Raw genomic sequence first — 13,510 nt, forward strand, 5'->3', positions numbered from 1 at the left:
ACAATAGCATTTGACATGTAATAGGTCCTTACTATATACAGACACTGTGCTACATACCTGATAAATATTATCTCCTTTGGTCTTCATGACTATCAGTCACCCAGGCCTGTTATTGTCTCCTGTTATCCCTGTGAGGAAGCTAAGTTAGGATTTAAATCCAAGTCTGACCATAAAGTCTGTGCTCTTGAGCACTAAAGTAGGAATTTACATATGTTTTGAATTACCTGAGTAAATGTATGAATGAATGGTCAAAATCCTCATAAGTGGGCTTAGCTGGAGGGCCAGAATAACAGTTTCATCAGCTAGGCACAATGCTGATTGGGGCTACATTCTCAGTCCTCTTCCTGGCCTCTTGACAGTTGTTTGCATGTTCTGCTGACCTGCTTTCTAGTTCAGGGGTTGGCAAGTGGTTCTAAAGGGCCAGACAGTAAATATATTAGGCTTTGCAAGACAAATATAGTCTCTATCACTTATTTTTTATTTCTTTTTTTAAAAACACTTTGAGAAGTATCTATTCATTTCTTGTGCCCATTTTTTGATTGGATTGTTTGTCTTCCTGGTGTTGAGTTTTACAAGTTCTTTCTAAATTTTGATTATTAACCCCTTATCACATGTATTGTTGAATATGTTCCCCATTGCATGGTTTGTCTTTTTATTCTGTTCTTATTATCTTTAGCTGTGCAAAAGCTTTTTAGTTTGATATAGTCCCATTTGTTTATCCTGAAACTATTATGTTGAGTGAAATAAGCCAGGCAAAGAAAGAAAAATATCATATGACCTCACTCATTTGAAGAATCCAAGGAACAATGTGAACTGAGGAATGGAATTAAACCTGAAGGGAAGGGGGGAGAGATATGTTGATAGGGGGGTAAGGGAGATGTTGAGGGGAATACAGGGGAGGGGGGATGCTTTGGGGAAGACACTAGAATCTATGTAAACACAATAAATAAATTAATTAATTAAAAGAAAAAACTCTTTGAAAACGTGAAAACCATTAGCTCACAGGCCACACAAACACAAGTTGTGAGCCAGATTTGGCCCACAGGTTTTTGTTTACTGATCCCTGTTCCAGGTCACTGATTCTCTTTGCATATTTGTTTAGTCTTCTGAAAAAATCCAACCATTGAATTCTTAATTTTGGTTATTGTATTTTTTTAGTTCTTGAAGTTTTATTTTAATAGTTGCTAGTTATCTGCCAAATTCTTGATATAGTCTTTTATCTCCTTGGGATAGGAAGGATAAATATTTTAAAGTTTATTTCTCATAAGTCTAATATCTGTCTATTGCCAGTATGAATGTTTCTATTTTCTATAATTTCAATATATTTTCAATTTATGGTATCTTTCTTCTTATGTGTCTCATTATTTCTTGTCAAATACTGGACATTGTATTTTTAAAATTGTTTATAGAAACAATTTGATACATGATGTTATTTTCCTCCTGAGAAGATATATGCTTACTTCAGTATAGTATCTAGGCATGCCAGCAGTTTGAGATGCCCAGAAGCACTAGCCAGGTTCAGTGACTGAGATTCCAGGCTGAGCTATAGATCTTGGGTGAGTTTACTTCTGGTTGTTGAATATAGCCCTTTGGGGTAAAGACCTTAATTTCCCTCTATCTCCTTGACAAATTCCTCAGCTTGTCAGGACTATGAAAAGTCCTGTTCAGCTTTTCACATTCCCTGCTGGAATTAGTATAAGTACCCAGTGAAAAGCAGCTTCCTGGGCTTTCTTCTGTTAGGCCATGGGCAGGTCAATCCACTTTGCACTCTAGGGTCCTCACACAGAACTTTTATATCTCAACCATCTTCTTCAGTTGTCCTGAAATCACTGTGCTTCAGCCATCCCCTAGCCTTCTATTCCAGAAGTAGGAAGCCAGAGATAAAATAAATTCTCCAGGAAAGGAATTTGGACCTTATTATTGAAAGATAGTTGAGAAGAGGCTTATACTGTCCTTCAAAAAAAAACTCCAAAGAAGATAGATCAAACCAGCAAACAAATGAAAAATAACCATTAAAAACATACCTATTAATTTGGTTTACATTTTCTACTGTAGCATTTTTCAATATACAAGAGTTGTTGAATTTTTTAAAGAAAATATTTCTAGGTTATTATTATCCATGTTATATATACTCTAAAATCAACAAGAATTGACTATATTTTGAGGTTCTTGTTGAAAAATTTAAAAAGCTAAATGAAAATTCCTTTGTGAAACAATTTTGAATTACAATTTTAACAGGATTCTTGAATTTTAAAAATAGATATATGAAGATGGTTTTCCTCTCCTCTAATATATTCCAGCTATCCAGATATTCTCTACACTGGTTCTGATGCCTAGGTAGGTTTTGCTTAATAAAGTCTTGTAGATCCTGAAAAAGAAGATACCTACTATGAAGGGCTCTGGATGGCTAACTGGGGTCAATTTAAAGAAGAAGAGAAAAGAAGAAAGAAGAAGAAGAAGAAGAAGAAGAAGAAGAAGAAGAAGAAGAAGAAGAAAAAGGGAAGAAGAAGAAGAAGAAGAAGAAGAAGAAGAAGAAGAAGAAGGAAAAGAAAGAACGAAAGAAAGAAAGAAAGAGAGAGAGAAAGAAAGAAAAAAGCCTAGCAGCCACCAAACTGCACTTCAGAGAGAAGCCTGCACTGAACTTCCTGTCTCTGCACTGAACTGCCTGCCTGCACTGTGTTGCTGCCATCTAAGTCAGCCTTTATGAAGAAATTCCACTTCAAAAACTTAGGTTTTTCCTGTCCAATCAAAGCTGCACAGCTATATTCCCATCAACATTTTCACCAACCAATTAGAGCAGCTCCATTCTGACCAATCAGGACAGTACTTTTTGGACCAAGCAAACTTCAAGGATTTGGAGTCCGCATCCACATGAGAATGGAATAATCAGGGACCACAAGCAGGGACTTCTGTTTTTGTATCAGCTTCCCTCTGGTTCTGGGAGCGCACTTTTCCTTTCCACCAAAGACTGAAAACTACATTTCCTAGCTGAAGCTAAACCCCTGAGGATAAAACACAAAAAATATCTTGATAGAGCAAAGCAGACCATCACAGAGTGGAGCAAACCAGCACAGCCCAAAGCAGACAAGCAAGGAGCAGAATAGAGTAGACCAGCTGGGAGCAGAGAGAGCTGTCTAGCTAGAGAAGGACCTGGCCCCAGGGCTTCCTCACATTCATGCTGATTTCAGCCTTGTTGTATCACAATTGAGCTGTTTTCACAGCTGTGCTGTTTTGCAATGAATAAAGTTTTCTTTGCACCCCAAATTGAGGATTCCTTTTGGCATTGAATTGGACCAAGAACCCTAGGTTGACAGCTGTTTCATTAGCATCCTGTTCTCTTTCAACGCACAAGACAATTGCATTCTTCTAAAGATGCAAGATGTAAAAAAAAATGTATATATATACCAGCGGTTCTCAACCTGTGGGTCGCGACCCCGGCGGGGGTTGAACGACCAAAACACAGGGGTCACCTAAAGCCATCGGAAAATACATGTATTTCCCGATGGCTTTAGGTGACCCCTGTGTAAATATGTATTTTTCGATGGCTTTAGGCAACCCCTGTGTAAATATGTATTTTCCAATGGCTTTAGGTGACCCCTGTGTAAATATGTATTTCCGATGGCTTTAGGTGACCCCTGTGTTTTGGTAGTTCGACCCCCACTGGGGTCGCGACCCACAGGTTGAGAAGCGCTGTATTATACTCTTGCCTGACCAGGCAGTGGGACAGTGGATAGAGCATCAGACTGGGATGTAGATGACTCAAGTTGGAAACCCTGAGGTCGTTGGCTTGAGCACAGGCTCACCAGCTTGAGCATGGGGTCGCTGGCTTGAGTGGGGGATCATAGACATAACCCCATGGTTGCTGGCTTGAGCCCAAAGGTTGCTGGTTTGAAGCCCAAGGTCCGTGACTTGAATCCAAGGTCACTGGCTTGAGCAAGAGGTCACTTGCTCTGCTCTATTCCCCCAGTCAAGGCACATAGAAGAAAGCAATCAATGAACAATTAAATTGCTGCAACAAATAATTGATGCTTCTCATCTCTCTCCCTTCTTGTCTGTCTGTCCGTATCTGTCCCTCTCTCTGTCTCTGTGTCTCTGTCACTAAAAAAAATAAAAATGACAATAAAATTTTTTAAAAAGTTATACTCTCTAATGTTATTAGGAGAAAAAAAAAAGAAACCCCTACTCTCACTTGTAAGACAGGGTGAGACCCTGATTAAGGAGCAGCCATAACCATATAGATTGTAGGCACCCTCCAGCCTGAGAAAGAGTACACCAAGTACACCACAGCAAGGGACCCCAGAGGACATAGAAAAGAATCCACACAGTAATGGTCCAGCAACTGCTTGTTGACCACTATAATGCTAGCAGCTGAGATCAGGCAGGTTCACATTGTATTCAGGCAGATAGTAGAGGAACTGTGGAGCCAGAAAACTTTGGGCCATTCCCATTAAACAGATCCTCACGACAGCAGACAAGCAAACAAGCAGGAAAAAACCACTTCTCATGGCAGCAGGAAAACAAAGAGCAAAACAGCCCCTCACAGTGATGGGCAAGTGATCCACAATTTCCTCTTAGTCGAAGTGCCAGTAGCCTTACACAGACTATGCACACATGGCTCTGCCACATGCTCATGCACTAATCATGCAAAGTGCAAATGAGCAAGCCTAACACATCTATTTTCCCAAAAACCCACCACTTTAAGGTTGCTCACATCACAATCTACACCATAGGTATCTTCCATGACAGTCCCTGTGCAAGGAGTGAGGTATTACACAGGAACAGTAGCAAACCAAATTACAAAGGCACAAGCTATACACCAAAAATGATAATAATTACAAAGGTGCCCTTCCTAATGTCTTCCTGAGCATTCTGCCCAGGGATTTAACTGGAGGTCCATCTCTAGCCTCCTACCCAAAGATAGGTGGGAAAGCCTGTATGGTCCAGTGCCATGTCTATTGTAGCCATGAAGTGTCCCTGTTGCATATCTACAACTGCATGAGAGCAGCTGTCTGGTATAGGAGGGCCTCCAAAGGTGGTCTCTCATTACTATCCATGAGCAGCCTGTCCATCTAACAAGGGAGCCATTGCCCCCCCCCAGTCACAGTTCCTGCTTCAAGAGTCCACTACACCACTCAATGATCAGTCCCAGCTCTCTGTGCAAATCATAAATCACCCAAGGTGAAAGTTCATTACAGGCAACTAGCCATACAGCTCTTTATAAATGGACCTCAGCACCTTTCTATAAGTTCTCTGTCCATTGCCACAAGCCCCATCCAAACCCCTCAGCAAGCTCACAGGGCCTGGTGGGGTCAAGCACATTCAAAGTCTGTGCTGCCTTGACAGTTCTCTTAGTTGCAAGCAAGCAAACAAACAAACGAACAAAACACTTATTATCTCCTAAGACCAACAGCTGGAGCACATTAGGAGGGAAACCAGTGGATTGCCAAATTCACATGGGGCCTCATGGTCCCTGCTCATCCTCATTAGATGGGCTCCTCAGCCTTTCCCCCTATTCAAACTGGAACAGTAGGTTTTGGGGATCCTTCTCTCCCACAGCAGTCTCAATCATATAATCCTTGCAACCGTACAACCTGAACACTAGCTATTTTTTTGGCAGCTGCTGAGGCTGCCAGTTTCCCCTATTTTTCGGCAGCTGGAACCTCTGTTTTAGTTTAAGCTGCCACCAAAGCTCTAAAATGATTTTATTAGACCTGCCCTCTAATTTCTTTCTATCTTCCCCAGTAACAATTAAATCTACCCACATCTGTATTCAAGTAACCTTTACAGACCCATTTTTCTTGCTAGTTGAGTGTGGGCAGCATAGGCCTACACAGCCTTATGCTTTCATGCTGCCTCCACCTCCCCCAAATCTGCTACTGTCTGTGTAACCACATTAATGGGCTGCCCCACATAGAGGCTCAAGTGTCCCACTAGTGCCTCAAAAAGGGATGACAGGACACTAAAGAGAATAAGGTCCTTCATCCCTGCTATAAATACTGAGGCCCATGGGACCTCAGATTAAAAGCAGTATTCTTCATACTGTAAGGTATTTTTCCCCGCTGAGAAGGAAGGAAGGGGCCAGAGCCACAAAGTGTGGAATAACAAAAGGCTTTATTGAGTACAGAGCACGCATCCCGCCCGGCAAGATTCCCTGGCCCTGAGGACAGATGGAGGCCAGATGGAGGCCAGGGAAGTCGCAAGGATTAAACCACATGGGAGATATTTAAAGGGGTCCTCTAGGGAAGTCAGACTAATATGATGTGGTGAAATCTTACTGGCTGGCAGATGGTCGCTTTTTTCCAAAGGGTTTCTGTGAAGCCTCTTTTGGTGCGCTTGGTTGTGGGTGGTCCTCCCAAAGTTTGCCACATGACCATCCCCCATTATCCATTGACCTTACATTCTGACCTTTTGTGTTAAATAGAAAAGGGGCACCATTTATTCATCTGGCTACTTCCCGCTGATTAGGGGCATCATGGGGAGGGGGAGATCAGAAGGTGGTGGCTTGGAGGGGTGTCAGGAGTAACATCTGTTTGGCCCTGACTGGAGAAACTTTGTGGATGCGGCCCTGTAGGGATTAAAAAAAAGAGTAATAGGGGATTTGTAGGGTCCAGGCTTTTGGTGAGCTAGAGATGGATGGAGTCCAGTGGTTCCGATTGCCAGTGGTCCTGTAAGGAGGCAAGCTTGAGGCAAAACTGCATGTCAGGAGTGGCATAAAAAGGGGGAAAGGAAGGGGTCCCATCCATTCCCATAACCGAGACCTGTGAGGGAATTAGAGGTCCAGAGTGTGATGGCAAAACAGAGAAGGTAGCCCCTGTGTCCACAAGAAATGAGATGGACTTACCCACTTGTTGCAGCATACCCTGGGTTCTCCAGGTCCATGCTGTGTCCTAGGAGATTGAGCGATGCACCCACCTGGCTGGATTGGCCTTCCATTTGGGCGGCTTGTCCTCCACATAGAGGCGCTGAGGAAAAGCCTGTTGCCCAAAGGGGCAATTGCTCCACCAGTGACTGGGTTGCTTGCAGTCAGGGCAGGGCTCAGTGGGCAGTCATGGGCAGGGGCCCTGCCAGGACCAATGATCCTGCTTGCCACACTTAAAGCAAGCTGCTGGTGGCTCTGCTGGTCTCAGGGTTGCCACAAGAGCTGGGGTTTGGAGTGTTACCTTCTGCTGCATGTGGGCCTGGCGAACAGCCTTGGCCTGTTTCTACTAGTTGGGACCATTAAAAACTTTAAATGCTGTGTTCACAGTTTCCGGATAGGGGTTTGGGGGTTGAGAATAAAAGGAGGAGGGCTCATGTGGAGCCTGGCACCCAGATTCCACAGGAAACACTGGAGCCAAAAGCAAGACAGGGCCAGAACTTCCTGCAAGAAAATTGGGATTAGACATCCTGAAAACTGGTGTAAGAGCCAATACCAGGCTGAGAATGGCCTGAAAGAGGAGGATTTTAAGAACACAGTGGAGAAGGGAAGGAACCTGACCAGCAGGGGAGGAGAAAGAGAGATAGTAGTGGTGAATAAGAAACAGGATTTTGCAAAGGGAGGGGAGGGGGCTCTCAGAGGGAAGAGACCCAAGCACAAAAGAGGTCTGCAGAGGGACCAGAGAAAAGTCCTGAAAGAGGGGTGCCCCTGGGGGTCAGACAGGAGGGAGAGAGGGTTGGGAGTCTGCAGAGAAGGAAAGATTAGGAGTGGAGGTTTTAGGTGAGGTTTCTCTGGCCAGAAAAAGGCCTGTGTGGTGGAACAGGCGGTACAGAGATTAAGGACAAATGCGTGAATAATTAGAAGCGGTGTATGTAAGAGATCTCCAATCAGTTCGCAGCTTTTTTGGCGATAGTTAAATTGGCGAGGGTGTTAACATCGAAAGTCCCTTCAGGAGGCTAATTCAGTAGGTTCTATGGCCTGGCCACAGCAGAGAAGAAGAACAGTTTCTTCTTCTTTAGGGAGGGAGATTCCTGTGCAGCCCTCAGTCCTTGGAGTGGTCAGATTTGAGTATTAGCATCCTAAAACTCAAGGTCTAGTCATGGACGGAAAAGATAAAGTGGATATGCTTGGGACGTCTCCACAAGCACACGCACTCAGACAGAAAGACTTCCCTGACATAGCTACGGTTTCGGACAGGGAGTCTCGGAGGAAAGAACTCAAGGGTGGCCGGACGCAGGGGACTTACCGCACAGTGCGCCGAAGTGGGTGGAAGGTTGGAGATCCTGGTTCTTTCTCGGAGGGGATGAGGAAGAGGAGTGGTCCTTGTGGACTTCAACTCTTCCTGGGTTTTTGGCACCAAAATGTAAGGTATTTTTCCCCACCAAGAAGGAAGAAAGGGGCCAGAGCCACAAAGTGTGGAATAACAAAAGGCTTTATTAGTACAGAGCACGCATCCTGCCCAGCAAGGTTCCCTGGTCCCGAGGAAAGATGGAGGCCAGGGAAGTCACAAGGATTAAACCGCGTAAGAGATATATAAAGGGGTCTTCTAGGGAAGTTGGGCTAATATAACGTGGTGAAATCTCACTGGCTGGCAGACGGTTGCTTTTTTCCAAAGAGTTCCTGTGAAGCCTCTTTTGATGCGCTTGGTTGTGGGCGGTCGTCCCATAGTTCGCCACGTGACCATCCCCCATTATCCACTGACCTTACACATACCTAGTTCCTAGAGGACTTGCTACAGCTCAGTATATGACTGCCATCAATTCACTGCCCCTAGCAAGTCTCCAGCATTCTGCCAGACTGTATGAATGTCAGTCATCACTCATTCTAATAAGGTATGGTTTCCTGGGTTGTCAGGGCAGTTCTGAAGATGCTGCCTCAAGGAGTAGTGCATGGTAATGACGGCTAATTTCTCCATCTTTGTTCTGAAGAGCATGATGCCATCCATCCCTATATCCCATAATTGCAACAACCAAGTTGCCAGGGACTCAGTGGGTTTCTGCCTGAGTTTTGCCCCTAACTCCATCAACTTTGTCTGGGTGTATGGCCAGACCACAGAGTTCTCACCTACCTGTAGAAGGGATTGTGCTTGCCTCTGAGGCACCTTTCGTTGCTTAGCTTTTTACTTTCCAGATGACCATCAGCTGGGCTCTGAGTCTTCCAATGGCAATTTTAGCCTGAACTTTCTCCTCCTTCTCCATCAACTGCTTTGGCTCTTGCAGCTGCTGGCTCTCAACCTGAAGCTAAAACTTGAACTTTTGAACCTGCAGCTGTGTCTCTAATAATTGCCAGTGCCAGCGTTCAGCTTCTAGGGCAAACCGGAGTTCTCTAACTCGGGTGGCCTCTCTCACAGAGCTTTCAGTTCTTCTCACAGGGCTGTAAAAAACACCCATCCCACAGCCCTGAACAAGAGAGCCACAGGGAACCATATGCTGGAGAAAAACAGACACTCCTCTATTCCACACATCAAGGGTGTTGGCGGCTCCATACAGATCTGATCCGAATCCTGCCCACAGCGCCAGATGTAATGCAGGTGGCTGAGCCCAGGCAGGTTCACAGTGGATTTGGGAAGATGGTAGAGGAACTATGGAGCCAGAAATCTTTGGGGCATTCCCACTTAATAGATTCTCACAATGGCAGACAAGCAAACAAGCAGGGGAATACCGCTTCTCACAGCAGCAGGCAAACAAACAGCAAAATGGCCCCTCACAGTTTCAGGCAACTGATCCGCAATCCACCCTGAGTGAAAGCACCCATAGTGTCGTGGTCCAGCCAAGACGAGTTTATTACAGCAGTGGTCCCCAATCCCTGGGACACAGACCGGTACAGGTTGGTGGGCCATTTGGTACTAGTCCGCAGAGAAAAAATAAAAAACTTACATTATTTCTGTTTTATTTATATTTAAATCTGAACGATATTTTATTTTTTTAAATGACCAGATTCCCTCTGTTACATTCATCTAAGACTCACTCTTGACGCTTGTCTCGGTCACGTGATACATTTATCCATCCCACCCTAAAGGCCGGTCCATGAAAATATTTTCTGACATTAAAACGGTCCGTGGCCCAAAAAAGGTTGGGAACCACTGTATTACAGGGTCTTTGAATGGGAAAAGATATGGAATTAAATAAATGATAGAGAGTTAAAGATATATACATACAGATGGGTTTGGGAGGACAGCAGGTTGAACAGTCTCTACTCCTCCTTAGTTGATGCAATGGCGGCTCCCAGAAGCGCCTTCATTTTTATTCAGGGAAAAAACGTGGTCCATTAGCAATTCAATTGTTTCCAAGACAACTCAAAGACAACCCCCACCATACCAATCAAATCTAACTTTACACCAATAAGAAACTAGCTTCCAGTGTCTTCCGGAGAACATGGGTGGGACAAGCGAGAATCAGGTATAGTTCTTTGTTAACTTAGGCAGGTGAGGTTGGGGGTTGGGCCCAGCACCTCTGTCCCCTAAATATATCCAAATTACAAAAATACCCTGTTTATTTATTCAGTCCCCAACACATAGCCTTACACAGGCTATTCACACATGGCTCTGCCACATACTCATGCACTGATCATGCAAAGTGCAAGCGAGCAAGCCTAACACAGCTGTTTTTTCCAATAACTACTGTCCTACAGTTGTCATTTTAAGGGAAGCATGACAACTGTGGTCTTCATCTTTGGCTGGGAAAAAGTCTCTGTTTATAAAAATAAAGACTAAGATAAAAGGTTGTTACCTGAGGTGACCTCTTTGTCCACACTAGCCCAGTGATTAGCTGGAGGAATGGGGGAGGGTGGAACATTCCTCATCATTGGAGGAGCATGTTCACCTCACAGTTTCCACAGTGCAACCGTCACATGTCTGCCCCTCCTCTCCACTACTTACTGTCTCAGATTCTGATACATAGGGTAGGCAAAAGTAGGTTTATAGTTATGTACAAAATAGAATTTATTCTTGCATTATTATTTATTAATTATTATAATATTTTACACATAAACAACTACAAACCTACTTTAGCCCAACCCTGTACTGGCCAAATTGGGTGGGTGTAGGTCTCGCCAGATGATCCAGATTTGCTGAGCCTCTCTTAACATGCCCAAGCCACACCCTCACTTTTATTTTATTTTATTTTTTTTGAGAACTACTGGTCTGATCTTACATGGTTTTTCCTCTACTGGGTATTCTTTATCCTGACCTATGTTTGCCTAACTATTTAAAGATTGTCAAAAGTTTTCTGAAAACCTTCCTTCCCCGGCATACACTGTCCTGTGTCTAGGTGAAATGGATTTGTGAAGATGCCATTCTGGTACACAAGAAGAGCCAAGGACCTGAAGTAATGTTCTAAATGTTTTCTTTATTTAGCATTTTTCAGATTTGGGTTTTCTATTTTAAAGATTAATTTCTATAACAGTAAAATTCCCTCTTTTTGGTGTACTCTTCTGTGTTTTGGTAAATGCATACAGTTCTGAAATTACACTATAATCAAAATATGGCCTGACCAGGCTGTGGCGCAGTGGATAGAGTGTCAGACTGGGATGCAGAGGACCCAGGTTTGAGACCCTGAGGTCGCCAGCTTGATCACGGGCTCATCTGGTTTGAGCAAAAGCCCACCAGCTTGGACCCAAGGTCGCTGGCTCCAGCAAGAAGTTATTCAGTCTGCTGAAGGCCCGTGGTCAAGACACATATGAGAAAGCAATCAATGAACAACTAAGGTGTTGCAATGCGCAATGAAAAACTATTGATTGATGCTTCTCATCTCTCTCTGTTCCTGTCTGTCTGTCCCTGTCTATCCCTCTCTCTGAATCACTCTCTGTTTCTGTAAAAAATAAATAAATAAAAATTTAAAAAATATATATAAAAGAATCCTATGGCCCCAAAGATAACCTCAGTGAGAAACCCTGAGGATTCACTGCACCACCTCACCCGCAGGTGTTGTAAGTACCAAAAGTTACAGAATCGATATTAATATTTTAAGAGACTTAAAGAACATTTTATTAATTTGGGTTAAGGTGTGCAGAGAGATTTTGTGAATGATCACTGTACTGTGTGATTGGCATAAAACCAAGATGGCCCTTGGCATTGTATTGTAAATGCAAAGGGAAGGAAAACATGGATTCCCTGACATTCCACCGCACCTGTGGGGAACGGGGTGGGTGGCTGGCCAGGTGCAGGAAGAGAAAAGCCAAAATAAACCTTTTCTTATAATGATGAGCCATTTGCGGGCATTTGTCCCCACGGAAACTACCTCTCCCATATGAATGCATACAGTTGATGTGTGTGACTCTGGACAGAGAGATGGCGGATGGACATTGGAAAATATAGGAATGTCTTTTAATATGTAAAGAGACATCTTTCTATCATTGTGTTGACTTGTAAATTTTGTTTTCTCCAAAAGAATGTATGGCCTGCAAATTGAACATGGTCCTATCATATTAAAGGGCATATGACTATAACCAATAGTGGTAAAGGACACCTAATTACAATATTTGCTTCTATACTTCCCACTTACAAAACTATAAAAAACTAAGTAGAACAAAGGGTCGGCGCGCTCTCCCTCAAATTTCTGTTGGAGTTGCTGCCGCTTGGCCAAGCTAAACAATAAAGCTTTAGTGTGTAATCGACAAATTTTGTTTATTTCTTCAATGTTTTGAGTCCCTCCGGATTAGGTTTAACACTCAGGTCCCATTGTAGTCAAAACTTCTCCCTACTCCCAAATCCTGGAAACTATTAATCTATTCACTGCCCCTATATGTTTGCCTTTTCCAGATAATCATATAAGTGGAATCATAGAGTATGTAGCTTTTTTTGTCTGAGTTCCTTCATTTTGCATAATACATTCCCCAAGGTTTTTACGTATCAGTAGTTAGTTCTTTTTTTTATTACTGAAGAATGTTCTATGTACATTAGTTTGTATAAACATTCATCCATGAGGGATATTTGGGTTACTTTTACGTTTTAGTAATTATGAATAAAGTCTGAGTTTATTAGTGAACAGGTTTTTGTGTGAACATAAAATTTCCTTTTTTCATGGTAAATATACTGGTGTGAGATTGTTGGGTTGCATAGGAAGTATATGCTTAATCTTATAAGAAACTGCCAAATCATTTGCCAGAGTGGCTGTATCATTTTCATACATTCTCATCAGCAAAGTATAAGAGTCCAGTTGCTTCTCATTCTCACCAGCACTTAGCATTGTCATTATTGTTACAAATGTTATCCATTACAATAGGAGTGGAGTGGTATTTCACTGTGGTTTTCACTTAAATTTCCCTAATGACTAATGATGCTGAACTTCTTTTCATGTGATTATTTGCCATCAATGTATCTTCTTTAATGAAATGTCTCTTCAAATTCTTAGCCCATTTATCAGTTGAGTTGCTTGTTTTCTTATTATTGAGTTTGAAATGTTTTTGTGGATTGCTTTTTCTTTTTTTTGAGAAATAACTCACATACCATAAAATTAACTCTTTCTGTCTATAGTTCAGTGGTTTATTTTAGAACATCTTCATCACCTCAACAAGAAACCCCTTATCCATTAGCAGAACAATGTCCGTTCTCTCCCCAGCCCCTGGTAGCCACTAATCTACTTTTCATCTTGTAGA

At 42.9% G+C, this 13,510-nt stretch overlaps 1 pseudogene; it reads right to left on the reverse strand.

Annotated features, from left to right (window-relative positions):
• Nucleotides 1–8,600, reverse strand: part of LOC136317732 (citrate synthase-lysine N-methyltransferase CSKMT, mitochondrial-like) — a 43,129-nt pseudogene extending 34,529 nt beyond the window's left edge.
• Between the last annotated feature and the right edge of the window lie 4,910 nt (nt 8,601–13,510).

The sequence above is a fragment of the Saccopteryx bilineata genome, chromosome X (genome assembly GCF_036850765.1).
Source record: "Saccopteryx bilineata isolate mSacBil1 chromosome X, mSacBil1_pri_phased_curated, whole genome shotgun sequence".
NCBI classification, from domain to species: Eukaryota; Metazoa; Chordata; class Mammalia; order Chiroptera; family Emballonuridae; genus Saccopteryx; species Saccopteryx bilineata.